Source organism: Catharus ustulatus, chromosome 1 (genome assembly GCF_009819885.2).
Source record: "Catharus ustulatus isolate bCatUst1 chromosome 1, bCatUst1.pri.v2, whole genome shotgun sequence".
Classification (NCBI taxonomy): domain Eukaryota; kingdom Metazoa; phylum Chordata; class Aves; order Passeriformes; family Turdidae; genus Catharus; species Catharus ustulatus.
The window spans coordinates 67,086,277-67,102,697 of record NC_046221.1 but is presented as its reverse complement, the minus strand read 5'-3'; the positions used below and the strand labels follow the sequence as shown (position 1 = coordinate 67,102,697).

Here is a 16,421-nt window from a genome sequence, read left to right as displayed (position 1 = left end):
GCTGAAGCCTTGGCAGGGCGCCGTGGCTCAGCCGGGATCCTGCACGGAGGGAGGTGGAGCTGCCTGTCCCTGTGTCACGGCACCGGGAATCAGAGCTGCGGGAGCGGGACGAGCCCTTCAGCCCTGCTCCGGGGGAGAGCAAGCTGACAGGAGTGGGAAAAATAGAGCTCACCGTGTTAAACAAGAAGGGGGAGAATTCCTGCTTGTCGTTCCCGAGGTGCGGAGCAGAGGGATGTGCTGCTGGGCACAGCATCAGCTGCTGGCTCGGCCAGAGCGATGGCTGGCACGTCGGGCTTTAGTGTTCAAAGGGGATGTCCTCCGTGGAGAAAGGTGACAAGTGCCTTTTATGTCCCTCCCCTCTTTAGCCTCTGAGAAGTGTCTTCTGTGTTAAAACAGGTTTCTGACCTCATTTCTCAAAGGAGTTTTAAATGAGGAGAAATAGGAGTATTAATTAGTGCCCCGTTAAGTACTTGTAGTCAAGTATGATAATTTTCTTGAAAGGATAATGTATTAGATGAATAAAAATACTCTCCATTAAAAAATGAATACAAATTCATTTTAAACCGCAAAGATTATTGTACATTTCTGAAAAATTAATGGGATTAAAGCAAAACATATTTAATAAATTTAAAAGACCCTGTAAGGCTGTTTAACTTGTTGGTCTCATATTAATTATTTTCAAATCTAGTGCTAGAGAACTTTGACCTTACCTGCAGGGATGGGAAGTGATTTCTTCCCTCACTTCATTTTTTGGCTTGAAATTATTAGGTCTAAGTTGTGGGTGCAGTGATTTTCCCTTGTTTTGGTTTGGTTTTTTGTTGTTGTTTGTTTGTTTGTTTTAGTGTTGGGGGGGGTGGGGTTCTTTTGCTTTTCTGATGTCTTTCTCAGAGATTGGTCACAGAGAAAAACCAGACTCTAGACAGAGAGTCAGAAATTATATGGAGATTTCTTTGGTGACCTACTCATGTGCTGCTGTTTGGATTTGGAGAAAATTCCAAATAGCTGAATATTTTTAAGGATGTTTCCTCATGTTTGGTGTGTCTGTGATGTGGTATAGATTGTGTCTACTAGGATCACACAGACTTTCTTCAGTTCCTTCATGTGACTTCACACAAGTTATATTATTTTTTTCCGCATATAGTTGGCCCCTTAGATTATTTTTGATTTAGGAACTTCCTTAACTCTCTACTGAGCTTTTACACATTCAGCTACTTAATGAGAGTTGCTCTGTATGTTGTGGAAGACAATAAAGGAAATGGTTGGAGCTGGAGACATAACCGAGATTTATGAGTTTATCTGGTTATTTATGCAGTTCATGTATTGACTTAGGTAGGACATCAGTGTAAAACTGGGTTTGCATAGTTGCCTGTTTAAAAAACTTCGGGTTTTGTTGCATTAGGAATGAAGGCACTTCCTCACCAGTCTCAGCAAAAACGTTGCAAGTATTTTTTCCCCTTTTGCTTGGCATGGTCTCTTGTTGGCGGTATCTACAGGGCAGGTATTTGGTATATGATTCTTCCCAAACTCTTGTTCCCTGTAACAGGTCTGTGGTACAGAGTCAGAGAATGCTAGCAGTCAGTTCTCAAGGTTTCCTACTTAACAATTTCTTATGGTTTGTGGTACCTGAAATCCACGTGACCTTTTGAAAATATTTTTCCAACAGACTAAAAAATAGAAGAGAATTTGGGTACCATAAAATGTTCTCTCAACTGCCTTTTGAACTTTCAAGCTATTTGAAGATGACTGCCTTTTTCTTTTTTTATTTAAGACACATCTTTAAGTATTTTCTTTCTTTAAGAAGACAGCCTTTGCATCTGATTCTCCAGCCTTGTATTTTACTTTCAGCTTTTCTCTTCTTGTCCTGTTGCAGCTTTGACAAGCTTATGCAACTGAGGTGATGATAGCTTCCTCAATTCTGTTACATCTAAAGGTGCTTTTCTCAGCAGAGCCCTTACAGGCTACACATGTGAACGAAAGAAAGAGATTTTAGTTGTCTTAGGACACTAGCAGAGTCTGCAGTGGCTGGATAATTGACTACTGAAAGCCTTGAGACATTTCTTCTTTTGTTTGAGAAGGTGATGGTGGCTTGGGCTCCTTGGTGGTGTATGATAATAGCTCTGGAATTCAATGAGCAGTGTTTGTGTTAAATGGTGCTCACATAAATGTATGTGAGTTGTTACTCTGTTATTACTATACCAAGTGCCTCCCAAGATCAATGGTCTGTACCGCCATAATGTTTAAAAGTATGATTATTAGTCTTTTCTGGTCTTAAATTATACTAAATCTATCCCCTGAAAATTACCTTGAAAATCCTCTTAGTACAAAGGATCTCATTTTCAAAGCCACCTCCTCAGGTTACAACTGAACTGAGCACCAGCTGGCTGCGGTTGTGGCAGTGCCACGGCTGCTGTAATGACACCCGCAGGTGTGGCCATGTGGACGTCCCTGTGCAAAATCCATTTTGCCTGGCTCCCACTGTGCTGGTTGGCTTCCCTTGTTGTTTGTGTGTATTTTCCTCACCACTCAAAGAGAACACAGTCAGGCTTTTTAATATTATGGCACTGCAGCTATAAATCTGTCAAAATTGCAAGGGCCTAACAAAGAGTAGATCTGACCGATGGCACTGTTATCTTTTTCTTTGCATTTCCCTGAAATTCTAGCTGACAGCGGCCCTTAATAGAAATTCGTTATTTGCAAGGAGCTCTGTTTAAGCTAGCAAATTATTGTGCCAATGTGTGACACTAACCATACTGCAGAATAAAGAGCAGTGAAGTATTTATGATGCTAAAATAATTTCAGGTCATGTTTTTTTTTTTTTCTTTTTCTTTGTGTAGTTTTGCTTTTATTACTAGTGCTGAAATGGTTCTTGCAGCACAAGTGAGAAAACCAGACTGAACCTCCTGTTTTTTTGTTGGGCTCCCAGCTGGAAATCCCTCCCTCGATTTTCCATTGATAAAAGTGTCACAAAGGGAATCCAGAGCAGAGGAATAGGCGGAAATAGAACAATGCAAAGTCTTGGACTTGAATCACAAAGAAAGTTAACTAATGTAGATACAGTACTGGACGAGCTGCTGCTCCTTTCATGACCAGGTTCATTTACCTGTGGTTTTAGCATTTGTAGCTGCCCTCAAAGCCATGTAACAAATCACCTATTTATTCTCTCTTTGCTGTGGAGGCTCTTTAAAAGGACATTGCAGAGCATTTTCTTCTCCCCCTTCCTACGGACTGCTTTATTTGACCTTCAAGAATTCAGAGTCTCAACAGGGGCTAGAAAACTCGCATACAAGAATGCTTTTATTGTTAATCTATAAAATATGTCTTTCACTAATAAAATAAAGATGTGACATTTATAGAGCTCTGATAAGGAACATGGCAGTGGAAAAGGCCCAGGTCTCCTGCTGTTCAAATTAAGGGCAGCTGATTTCAGTGAGAGAAGAACCAGGCTTGCTAAATGTGCATTTTAACACGTGCACTCAGGTGTTCCCATAATGCTCAAAAAACTTCCAGGAGTATTTTGCAAGAATTGAGAAGTAACATGTCTTGAGGTGACTTTATAGAGAGCTTTGTTCATTTAAGTGAAAGGTAAATGGTGCTCTTTCAGAGTTTTTTGAGAAGGAAGATTACTTGAGTTTAGTTTTATTAATTAGATGGTTAAGTTTATGCTGTACCTAGACTTTCTTAGCATTGTATCACTAAAACAATGGCTTCTATATTGTTCTGTGTTTGACTTTTGTGTCAGGGTCAAAGAGCTGACATCATGACATTTGCCAAAGTGTCTCTGTGGTCACCTCCCTGTCCTGCTGTAGGTGAGGGTCTACATTCAGTGGTATGAGGAAGGGGCTTGGAAGCCCCTGTGGAAGACAGCTGTGCATGTCTTGTGCTGGGGGCAGCAGGGAATGTGATGATCTGTGACACAGCAGCTCAGTCCTGAGTGAGGCAGTGACCTGCTTTGCTGCAGTGGGAGCAGCCGGCGCTCAGCACCCCATACCAGTGCTCACTACACAGATTATTGCAGACCTGGATCTCTGGAGCTTTGCTGAGAAGCACTGTGGTTGTCCTCTGGCATACCTTCCCAAGTGAAAGACTAAGCCCTGCTCTTGTCTTTCCCTCCTGTTCTCCTCAGCTCTTTTTTCTCCCTCTTCCCCTTTTCCTGTCTTTCTTCAACCTGCCAAAATGAGAGACCCACACACTGAAGTCTGTTTCCTTGTTCTGATGGTTTATTGTGATGGGGTGACAAGAATGTGCACAGTTACTGAAGTATGGAATGATAATATAGCAGGAATGAGTTACGTAATGAGCAAATACGTGGGATATGCTTGGCCTATCTGCGTGTTATTCAAGGGTGAAAAGGAAAATACACAGAATAGTGAGTAAACGAGAAGAAAGGCTGGAAATAGTGCTTGGATTTATTGGACATTTCAATGCTCTTCCTCTGACCCTGTAAATCAAAGTAGTTATATTTTCTGCTGGGTTTGGGCTTTTTTTACTTAATTATTATTGGGCCATCCTTCCTTAAAGCCAAAAAAGGATATACAGCAGGCAAAACCACTTTAAGTTGAAAACCAAGTAAGAATAAATCATGGTGTGCTACCTTAATAATGCTATTTAAAAACTGCTTTTCAGTGAAGCATACTGAAACCTAGGAGTAGTAACTGCTTTAAGTGATACAATTTGTCTAGCATTTTGACAATGCAGGAGCTTTTCCTTCTTGTCAGTGTAAGAATCAGTAAAGTTGGGTTTCTTACTGCCTTCACTCTGCCCAACATGCTGTTTCCATGCAGAGATGGACTCTTCATGCCTGTGCCTTTTCATCACAGTGAAAATACATGAGAGATATGTACTCTGTATATGAGTAGATATGACAACCCAGGCCATTTATTTTCATCACTATTTTGCATAATATGCATGCAAGTACCATATACAGCAGAGGAAGATGCTAAGAGCCAATTCTTACTAGCTCCTAAATGAGATACTAGTTGGTGAATGATTGCAAATAAAGCTACCCCACACTGTCCTTAAGGGACTCACTTTTGGAAAAGGCATGTTATCTGTAATAGTGGGCAGAACATCCACTGAATCAGAATGTTTTTGTTTAAGAAAGGGCTGCCAAACATTGAAGGCAGGGAAAGCAGTATTGTTTTTTCATGCTTTTGCTGCCAAAGAAACAAAATAAGGTAACAGAAGAAAGGGGTGACATTCTGAAGGCGTTTGGGTTTTTTTTCTGTTACAAATAAAAAATTAGATGTTTATAAGAAATGCGGGCAATTTAGTTGAGTGTTCTGCTTTGGACAATTGTAACACTAATAGGATGGAAGCAGTATAAGCAGTTGCTACAATTATAGCTGCAGTTACTAAGAGAAATCCATGTTCTGTTATTTGAATGATGCATTCACTGGGAGGCTGAAAAGCAGCAGTATCTTAAAGAGACAGGGAAGGAAAATTATCCTAATTTTTTGTTTTGTTTTGTTTATTTTATTTTCCAGGAACTTTTATTAAGAAAGTTTTTGCATGTGATTCATCCAAGAGTTCAAATGCAGTCTTTCCTTTGCACCCAAAGCAGTTTAAACAGTTTGAAAAAGAGAGTAAATGTGCATTTAAGAAGTATATGTGTTTACATATAAAAATGAAAGTATCTCCAAGAGAGCAAAATGGAGCGATTGAGTTTGTATTCCCTGTAGCCCACTAAAATGTATGGGTCATGCACCAATTATTCAAAGGGTAATTTCTCTTCTATTTTCATCAGGTTTCTTAGTATTGTGAGCCATTATTTGCTTCCTTTCAGTGATGTGTCAACAAACATTACTTTTCTTTGTGGATGCAGCTGAATTTTATTCATTGGAGAGATTACAACACATGAACAGTTGCACCTTTAGAGTACTGGCATTTGAGCAGTTTATAAGGAATATGTTTATGCTTTGGATGGAGATCACTTGGTGCTGGTGTTAGTCAAGTTAGGGCTGAAGTCATGGAAATCTTAACTTTTCGCCCACTTCATGTATCTTTGATAATTTAGCATGTATAGTGGGCAGTTTCCAAATGCAAGCAGATGGTGTGCTCATAAACACCAGGACACAGAAAGGTATTATTAATACTGGGTTTGCCTCTTTATAAATGAAGGATGCAGATCTATGGCTGGTACAAATTAGCATATTCATGTCAAGTTATGCCAACAAAGATGGAATGAGAATTTGTCTTCCTGGCCACTATTTTTAAACACAATGCTGGAAACTGCTTGTGTAGTTGTCTCTGTATGTGTGTTTTTCTATTCCCTTACACTGTCTCTGTGGCAAAAAGTGTTCTCTAGCCATCCTTTTAAAATTTTTTTTCCAGATGACCAAACACAGTTTTTCAGCAGGTCTCAGCCTCTTTTCCTTCTTTAAAGGCCTCTTATTCCTGTTTTTCCAATTTTCCAGTTTTGAATATGAAAATAACTTCTTGCATCCATATGCTTCCAGATGTAGCAACAGGATAGGATCTTTACTCCTTTCCTGCTTTTCCCATCCCTGCGGATTCATACATCCCGAGGAATTTCTTGAACTTAAGCTCAAGTTATCTTACAAAAAGCTCAGCAAAACAGTGTTAGTCACACCTGTACAGTGCAGAGTGATTGACAAAGTTAGTGCAGGTTGTGCAGGGGTATGGCATGTGACTACACAGATGCTTTGCAAATCCTGCTGTGCTGGCTTGCAGTTGGCTGTGGACTTCCCAGTGGATAACACTGAATCAAACTGGATGAGCTCTCCCCACTGAAAATGTCAAATTTGTGTTCTTAATATCTAGTGAGGATGTGATAGCAAAATCGTTCTGTAAAGGGTCATACAGTTCTACCGTCAGTTTGTGAGGCTTAGACAGAAGGAAATGATCAAAAACACTCGGTGCTCGTTATTTATTAATTGATTTCTGGCAGAGCCTTGCTACATTCTGGCTTTTTGTTTGTTTCTTTGTTTACAAACAAAAAAAGACAAACACAGTTCACAAACGAAAAGGGAAATTTGTTAACAAAGATTTCTGACAAGGAAGAAATGGGATTTGGGGGCATTTGAGTGGAGGGGCTTTGGAATACAGGGAGAGTAACTTGGCATTGTGTCACCCTCTCTGAGTGCTGCTCCTGAAAGAGAAGGATGCTTTAGAGAACAGCAGACCATGAATCTTCTATGCTGGCATGCTGGGTTACCAGAAAGTATTTACCCTGGTAAGTTCTGTGGTGGGCATATTTTAAGTGCTTGCACTTTGTTGTTTGTATGGATTTACTTTCTTTAAAAAAAAAAAAAAGTCAAACTAACAAGAAGCTCCAACTGTTTCTTCACTTTTCTGTCTCTCTGCCTTGTTTCTCTACATATTCAGGTAAAGAATAGTACATCGAAGTATTTGTGTCTTTCTTTACTAACTTTTACTTTCTTTTCTTTTGTGGTTTTTTGACTTCAAAAGTCCCAAAGCTACTTAGAGCTCAGTCTTTTCTTCTACAGTGAACCCTATGCAGGCAGACACTTCCATAAATGCTGTGGCCCGTGTGGAGCTGGGGTGTGAAGTTTACATGGATGAAAGGTCTGAAGATTCAGCTGCTGGCCTCCCCCACCAGAGATTAAAAATTAACCAAATACAGGTGATTTTTTTTGACAGGGATGCTAAGAACACATCTCTGATCAGCATAATTCTTATGTCAAATTTTCAGACTTTCTCCAGAGCCTGAAGCCATTTTTATGTCTCAGTAAATTAGCCACAACAACAGCAGCAGAAGTAAATTTAACAATATTTGCCTGCTCTCTCCAAAATGGTTGATGTTTTTTCCTTAAATTTTCCCTCAAAAATCAGTTGGAGGCAGATATCAGAGGATTTTAAATAAACACAAAATATATTTTAAAATATTTTATATTAAGCATTTTTTATTAAAATATTAATTCACTTACTTGCCGGAGTTGTAAAAAGCTAAAACCAAGGCTCTTAAGGAAGAGGGTTGAATAGTCTTCAGTGTCCTGGTTGCTGTGAGAATTGCTGTCTTTGGGCTGCTGGTCTAAAGGTGTTGTGTTCAGCTGCAATTCTATATGCTCTGTCTTTGAGATACCCAACTCTCTGCCTTTCACTTTCCTCTACCACTCTTCTGCGAGTGGTAAAAAAGAATGTTGCAGGAGATCATTCCTTCCAGGTCACTTAGATCTGCATTGTTTCAACCCTCCTTTTCTTGTCTGTTTGACTTCACAAATGTTTCTTTCCTTCCTTTGGATTAGAGGTGGAACTTTAAAAAGGCAGAATACACAGCAAGACTTGCTGGACTTATGCTCTGGCCCTGTCCTCATCAGTTGAGCCCCAGGGATTCTGCAATTTACTCAGTAAACAAGAGGCCAGTGTCAGCTGCTGAAGCTCATGCTGCTTTTCTCTACTTTTACACCATCAGTGCTTTTTGGACAGTAGTGGTACGCAGCAGGGGTCTTGCATTTCCTCTTGCCTAGTTAAGTGGCTGTGGTGGCTTTTCTTGAACCATGTCAAAACCAGGACCTGGGAGGTACTGTACAGTGTACCCATGTCTACACAACTGCCTTGTTGAATTTGGCAGCATAACCAGTTGGGATACAGAAAATGTTTGCTCATCTGGGTCACCTGAAGAGAACAGGCAGGTCTAGGAAGTTGGTTGGGGCAGGGCTACTGAAAGAACTTGCAGACATGCAAGATTCCTGCTCTCCCTGGCTGTGAGCTGACTTCTTGAAGCACTGCTAAAAATCTCCCTTGCTGTTCCTCTGTGCTCAAATCAATCCCAGTTGAAGCTGGGAATAATATTTGCATACCTCATTGGTTGTTCAGGCTAAATTAATATTTGTATAGCACACTGTGTTCCCCATATTGAAAGGACGACATGAACACTGCTGTTTCTAGGCAGCTACATCCCGAGCTTGAATGTTGTAAATGTACTTAGCCAGGACAGACAAGACTCATTGCATTTGTTTAGAAAAACCCTGTCAGTGCCTTGGTATAAGTGTGAATGAATTTTTTTACATAGGTGATGTGTTTACTGTAAAGCTGAAGTTCTCTGTTAGAATAGCCCTGTTTCAAAGACTGGGGGTTGTGTTCATTTGTCGTTTTTATTCTGATTGCCACTGCATTTGCATGCTGGGGGGAATATTATGTAGTTTTTTTCAGGGTCTTTCCCTGCTCATAGAAACCTTCCAGTGCATGGATAAATCCCGTAGAAATGCTTTTTCTTAAGCTGAGAACATAAATAGAGTAGATTATTGTCTGGTAAAGCTGATTGGTATTCCTTAAATCTTGATCTCATCCCTTACTTATTCACACATCATCTGCACAGAAGATATTTCTGCTGTCTTCTGAACTCTGTTTCACACAACCCAGTGATATGTTAAAAAATAATAATTTTATAACTCTTCGCTAAACCAAATTAAAGCATTAAATGAAATCAGGCGGAAAAAAAAATTGAAATCAGAAAAAATAATTAATTCAAGCTAATAAATGTTCTGGTCATAGATCGCCAAAATTCTTCTGCAGTGTGTGAAAGAGGGTGATTTCTCCAAAGGTCCTGCTTGCAGAGCAAGCTGCTGGAGATGACAGCTTCAGGAAAAATAGAACAAGCCGTGGCATCAGTGCTGTTGCATGGTCGGCATTGCAGCCCGAAGAGCAAAGCAGCACCGTCTCCTGCAGGAAAACCTGGGCTCGTAGCTCTAAGTGCATAGGATTCTGCTGCTTGTGTCACACTGCCATAAATCCTGAGCAGCTCCATTGAAACGAAGGGAATTACTCCAGATTTATGCCAGTTTCGGTGAAAAGAGGCTTTCTGCTGAATGGATCGGGGCAGCCCCTCGCCAGGTGGAAGGGAAAAAAGTGACTCAGCTTTCGGCAGTTGTTGCTGATCACTGGCTCTTGCCAAGCGTGGAGTCACAGATTTCTTTTTTTCCCCTTCTTCTTCTCCCTGCCCTCCCTTTTTTTTCCTTTGATTTTTTTCCTCCCCGGGTGAGTGACTGCTTTGCACACTGCACAGAAGAGAGGACTTAATTTCTAAAGGAAGAAGGGATCCAGTGGCAGGATGAACCAGCCTGAGTCCTTGCTGTGAGCAAGGAGCCTGTGGAGGGACAGATCACCCTTTCTAGAAGCATTTGGCCCCTCATTTCAGAGTATGCAGTATTGGCTTCTGCTTCTCGAGTTTGTAAGAGGGAGTTCTCTGTGTATTTCTGTGTGCAGGGCAATAACCCGCTAAGGACAGTGACAGCAGCTCCTCCCACGGGGCACACAGGGAGCAAAGCCCGCAGCAGAGCAGAGGGAGCTGCAGCTGGGTGCTGCCTCTTCCTTTCCCCCCATCTGCAGTCACCCTGCTCTGCCTCCCCCAACAAGCTCACAAGCCAGCAGCAGCGACCATTGCCAGCACTCAAAAAAAAAGAAGTGAAGTAGAAGAACCACATAGGTTCTATGGCCATGTGCTAGTTGAGTAAATATTGGGGTTTAATTTGGTCTACCCAATAAGTGTACTCCAAGTTTAGGAATGGTGTTAAATTATTGCAATGAAAAATGGGATTTAAAAACTTTAAATGGAGAAGACAATAGCACACTGTAGATTTCTGAAAAACATGGGTTGTTGAACTGAAGCTCCCTGAATGTTTCAGCCCATCTGTCTTGATAGTTTCTGTGTCTTAATCACGGATTTCATGAAGTGTCTAATTTTCTTTTTTTAGCTTTCTGTCTTCCTCTTGTAAAAAAGTTAAGACAGGGAAATCATCTGAGCTGGATTTACTTTTGCATTTCAGAGAAATGCAATCTATAAAAAGAAGTGAGTGGTGCGTGTGCTGGGAAACCAAGTTTGTCTGCTTTGGTTTTGGGGAGCAAGATTTTCCCCCCCTCAGTTCTGCTACTGCGGTGGTTATTGGGACAGCCGGGGAGTGCAAGTATAGGCATCTACCCCATAAGTACCAGTGCTTTTAATTGTCTGGCTCTGGTCCATGGATGTCCAAACAGTGTGGACTGGCTCTGCTGAAGTCACTGGCAAAATTCCTTCACTGTCCCTCCCACTGCTGCCACTGTTCCTGGCAGCTGTCACAATGTACTGGCAAGTCCCTGAGTCCTCTTACACCTCGGGAAGTCTGCAACAGCTCTTCTGAACTGGAGAATTGCTTCCTATTCATAGCCATGGGGTGAAAAGCACAAACCAACAAACAGAAACTTCCCCCCAAAAGTCAGCATTTTAATTGACCCCTCAGGAGGGTCATTAAAGAAGGGTTGTGCATCTCCAGATCCTGTGAATCCATCACATAGAGCCTACTCAATTTCTAGCAAGAATGGAAATTTTTGCCCCTGCCCTGCACAGAGCACAGATAAGGCCATGTATATTTGCAGTATGTACTACGCAGAAGATGCTGATTGACATTAATTAGGAGTGGGAGGTGTGAAAGTGTAAAAATAAAATGCCTTTCTGTCAGGTTTACTATTAGAAGTGAAGTACACGGTGTGACACTGAGTGCATGTGAGTGTGCACGTGTCTGTGTGTGAGTGTGTGTGGAGTGGAGGGTGTGTACTCAGTATTTAGAACAACAGTGGGAGTGAAGCATTGCAGGTTGGAACATCTGTAAAAGCCTGCGATTACAATCTTTTTCTTGGGAGCTCCTCAGTGAAATGTGCTTAAAAATGGTTTATTTTTCATTGCTAGTTCAAAATGCCGTGCTAAAAAACATGCAGTGCGAGAGATTGTAACTTGTGTCAGTTCAGCTGCCTCTGCCCAGCTTTGTGCTGCTACAGAAACTGTTGCGAGAAGTAATCAGAAGGGACAATATGTTTGGTAAATTTTAGAAGAGTAGTACTTTGAAATTAAATGCATCTTTATTTAACAGGCTCCAGTATTGCTCTGGTTAGTAATAGTTATTAATTCCTTCTCTGTGTGTGTACTAAAAATGAGAAACAAAAAGTGAATTCTGCTGAGTTTGGTTCAAGAAGTGTGTTGTTGAATGCGCCTGGCTTCCTCTTACAAAATAAATGGACAATCATCTGTATAACTTTAAAAGCATATTCTTTGGATCTTAACTGAGTTAGAATATCTGAGCTTGAGAAGTAATTGTGTATGAAATTTCTTCAGTATCTGTTTTATGTGGGTGATACTGCCAGAGGGTTATCTATGGAGCTTTTAATAACTGTCTGACTGTCCATCTGCTCTATGTGACTGTTTATATTTATCCTTTATATGAGAAAGTTCAAAACATGGGCACTCTGTCAGCCTAATTCATCTGTCACAGAAGTGGGTGGCACTGACTGAAGACCTTTTCCCCTGCGGCTGAGACCTTTCCATGCAGAACTGCAAGACTGTGTTTGGTCTTCATTGATTAGAGCTAAAGGATAAATCTCCTTTTCTGTTACACCTCTGAAATGATGTATGTTACTCTAATTTTTGCTTGTATATGTAAGCTGCTTTAAAATGGACCCCTTTTTATTATTATTGCCCAGTGATTCTATGGAAACGAGTTGCTGATCTCTTAATTTCGTAACAGAATTTTTTTCTGTTGACAGACTGATCATTTGCTGAGTGAGAGGGTGAGAGTGACACCTCAACTCTCTAGGTCTACAAGGTACTGATAGTACAACCTATAGGCACTGTGAGTTGTGACTGCTTGTGCTGGGCCTGTGATTGAGATACAGAACTGTTACTTAGGCCTTCTGGTTAAGTATCATTTTCTGTCCATTACTGGAAGTAAATTTAATGTTTTGGACATCCGGGTAAGATATTCTCATTCTCCTAGAAGGAAAGCACCAAAGCTGACAAAACCATTTTGCACTGGCCTCACCAACATTGGTGCTGTTGCTTTATCATTGTAATACAGAAGAACTCGCTCAACACTATCCTTCAATCCCCTGCCCCAAAACCAAATGAAACAAGTGAAACACCCCCAACACCTACCCAAAAAACTCACTCCTGGCTTGCTGATACTGTTCCAACCCTTAGGAACTGGTACTTTGGGTGAGGGCTGATACATATTGCTGAGAAGGGGCATGTGGCTTCAGCTAGGAGAGACTGCTGACCGTGGGAACATGGAGCTATAGTGCTGGTGGATATTTTCCAGCCAGCTTTGGTATCAGGTTTACACAGTGCATGTGGTACAGCACTTCAGATACTGTGTCACAAAGACAGGAGTTCAGAGGTTTCTCCAAATGCGTGCCAAAGGCCCCTCTTAGTTAACTGAGCTGCACGTGGTTTGTGTAGGGGTTTGTGTTTGTCTGGGCTCTTTCGGAAGACGCTCCCTACACTGTTCCTGGCCATGGGCACACCTGGTCTGCCACAGCTTGGGTGATGTGCATGGGGAAATGTTCAAATTAGCTATAGAAGCACCAAAACCAATTCACAGGTACACAAATACTGAGGTTTCCCCTTGAGAACAAAGATGCTGTCATTTGGTTAGGAAAACCTCATGGAGGTTGATTTCTGGGTTTTGATTTTGTTTTATTTGTTAGTATGACAGCTTACTTGTGTTTGAAAGGGTTAAGCAGAGATAAGTTCATGGCTGAAGCTGCAGTAGTGGGCACAGAATGCATGGCATTCTGGTGTCAAAGAAGTTGTTTGTAGTCACATATGTGTCGATAAAAATATATTGAGTTTTCAGCAGCTTTTTTTTCCTGGCTGTAATTGTGATGTTACTAACAATTAATGACAAATGGGTTTCATGTCTGTGTTTTCTTGCTCTAAGCCTCAATTCAGTGAAGTGAGCAAATGTATGTGAACTATGAAAAGAAAAAGAAAGAGGGAAAAAAAAAAGAGGAGGGCAGAGTAAAACCACCATGTTTGAAATCATCCTCAGACTGTTTCTGTGTTTAAGGCCTGGTCAAGTGGTGTTCTTGGAAGAATTAATCAGAGCTTAGCGAGTTCAATGCATATTCACTGTCTTCTAGAATGAGAGCTCTACTGATTGAAGAACCATTTGGTCTTTGAGACTGTATCTATAAATATATTTTCCTTCTTGGGGACTGTAACTGCTGAAGTCAAACCCATGAGTATTTTGGGTTAGACCCACCCACCGGGTTTGATCTTCATATACATAAAGGCCACTTTGCACTCTTGAGGCAAGTAATAAGATCTTGAACCAGGCATAAATCATACAGTTCATTTTGCCTTCTTCCTCTTTTCATACTGATTAATATATTAGGCTGTATAAACAAAAAATACACAAGTAAGATGTGTGTGGGAAAACACTGTGTAGGTATATAGCCTTCAATGATTGGGTAGCTATTTGTAAGCTTGAATTAATTACTTGGGCTGGCATGCAATCCGTTCAGCTTTGTGGGGGCTGGACAGTTTGTGGGCAAGCAGGAGGGAAATCCTTTGAGGGATGTGTCACTGTAGGATGTTCTATACTAAAGTTTTTTTTGAGGGGGGAAGAAAAGTACTATTAGAATATCTGCTCGTGATCCTCCATTACATGAATATAGTTTAAAACCAGAGCCTACATTTTGAATGTTTCTTCAGTTGTCATCATATTTTCCAATTCTGTGTTATAAAAGAAAAAACACATTAAATTATTTTTAACACAATGTGTAGAGACAGTGCTTGAAATAGTTTGTAATCAGCTAGACCAAGCCCTAGATGGTGTTTTCCTGTTAGTGTTTATAGAAGAAAACAGTGTTTGCACAGTTCAAATTATTTTCATGTCAGCACTGATCACATTTGTTTGCAGTCTGAGAAAGCAGAACATTAGATTTCACCTCAAAGCTATTCTAAGAAAAATTTTTAATAATTATTGATTGTATTTCAGAAACATGGTAGTACTGAAAATGTTACCATAGCTATAGCCATGAAGTTAGAACAGAACTGCTATTATTTCTGGAGTGTGTCTAAATCAGTAATTTTTCAAGTGGAAAGGTTGGCAGAATTTCATTGTGCTTGTCAAAGTCACTTGCTTCTTTCCAATTCCTCCAGTTTTACTTACCTGTTTGGTGAAAGCAGAACACAGAAATGCAGGATACTCTTCCAGAGTCCACCTAGGGAATCTGCATGCAGCATGGCAATAATGACCTGTAGCCTTTCAGGCTTTCCTGTGTCTGTCCCGACTGTGCTCCCCTCAGATGGGGCAGGTGTGGTGCCTCCACTGCTCAGATTGCAGAGTCAAGTCCGGAGGTAGGCTCACAGCCCAAAGAGAAGCATGGCAGAGAGCTGAGGCTGGATCTCTCATGTCCCACCCAAGGAGTCATGGCACTGCATCATCCTTTCTCTCTTCTGAAGTTTAAAGACCTTCTTAATACTGAGTGATGGTTGTAAATGTGCTTTTCAATGCCATCAACTTGCATGAGTGAAACTCTGGGAAAGGATGCTGTGGAACTGCCAACACAACTTGTCCAGGAAATTTTCTTAACTGAGGAATGTTAAAGTGGCATTAAAGTTTGCCTTTTGCTGGAGTGCCTTTTTTGCTGTATGTATCAGTGATGCTTGGGTGGGTGTGTTCCTTTTTTAATTTTGGAGCTGTGCTTTTCATTCTTCACTTGCATTTAAATAGTAAACCAGTATTTCAGAACAGTGTTTTCAGATCCTGTGATAACTGAAGTGTCCTAATGATTATTTATTTAGAGTAGAAGTTTATCATTCTATTATCTTTTGGGCTAAATTGGAAGGATATTGCTTCAAGCATTTTTTAACAGAAAAAAATTACAATATCTTGACATTCCACAGCATACATAAATTGATGAAAGTCAGAAGACCATTTGCTTTGAGGCTGTGCGTAATGATCTCATTTGTCATTATGTGGTCTACACAGGCTACTCTCAAGACATGTAGGATTTCTTCCTTTCTAATGTTTCTAGATCAGGATGATAGAGATGAATACTCCATAGATATGTGGCCATCTGGTTTTCCCAATTCCGCTAAATTTACCAGAAGAAAAAGTAATATATTATGCCTTTCTAAATATAGTTCTTTTTCCATGATTGAAAATTGTATCACTTATTCTCTGGAAAACTCTGATATTCTGTAGTTTCCTTTGTTCCAACTTGAGTATTCTTAGGAAAAGTAAACCCTTGATTTCTTCATATAAGTTTTGTGGGAATTTTTGAAATTTTTATTATTATACTGTCATGTTTGGACCCAGATGTTCTTCAACTATACAAACAAAAAAAGGTATTGGTGACCTCTTTTGTTCCTCAGATCATAGCAAAAATAAAGATCTTAAAATGCCTTAGAAGGAAAGGAAGGCAGTGTAAAAGAACGTTAGCCTGCTGGGAAGAATAATTTAAGAAAGAAATTTGAAGCACTTCCTTAATAAATCCAAAACTTAAGAAAACTCCTTGTGATTGGGGTTTGGTCTTGAAATTGTATTTCTAGTTTGGAGCCTTCCACTGGCACAATGTCTTCTGAGAGGGTTTGGTGTGTGTTTTGGGATAGTATGAGTGGTTTCAGTTGCTGAAGCAGTGGCAGGAGGTATATTAGAGGCAGTTCAGACCTCACTTTGAAGCTGTAC

The 16,421-nt window shown here is 40.5% G+C and overlaps 1 protein-coding gene across 6 annotated transcripts in view; it reads left to right on the top strand.

The window, feature by feature from the left end:
* The window catches only part of ATXN1 (ataxin 1), a 160,404-nt gene that overhangs the window by 15,811 nt on the left and 128,172 nt on the right, over positions 1-16,421 (top strand). The gene's annotated exons all lie outside the window — the stretch shown is intronic.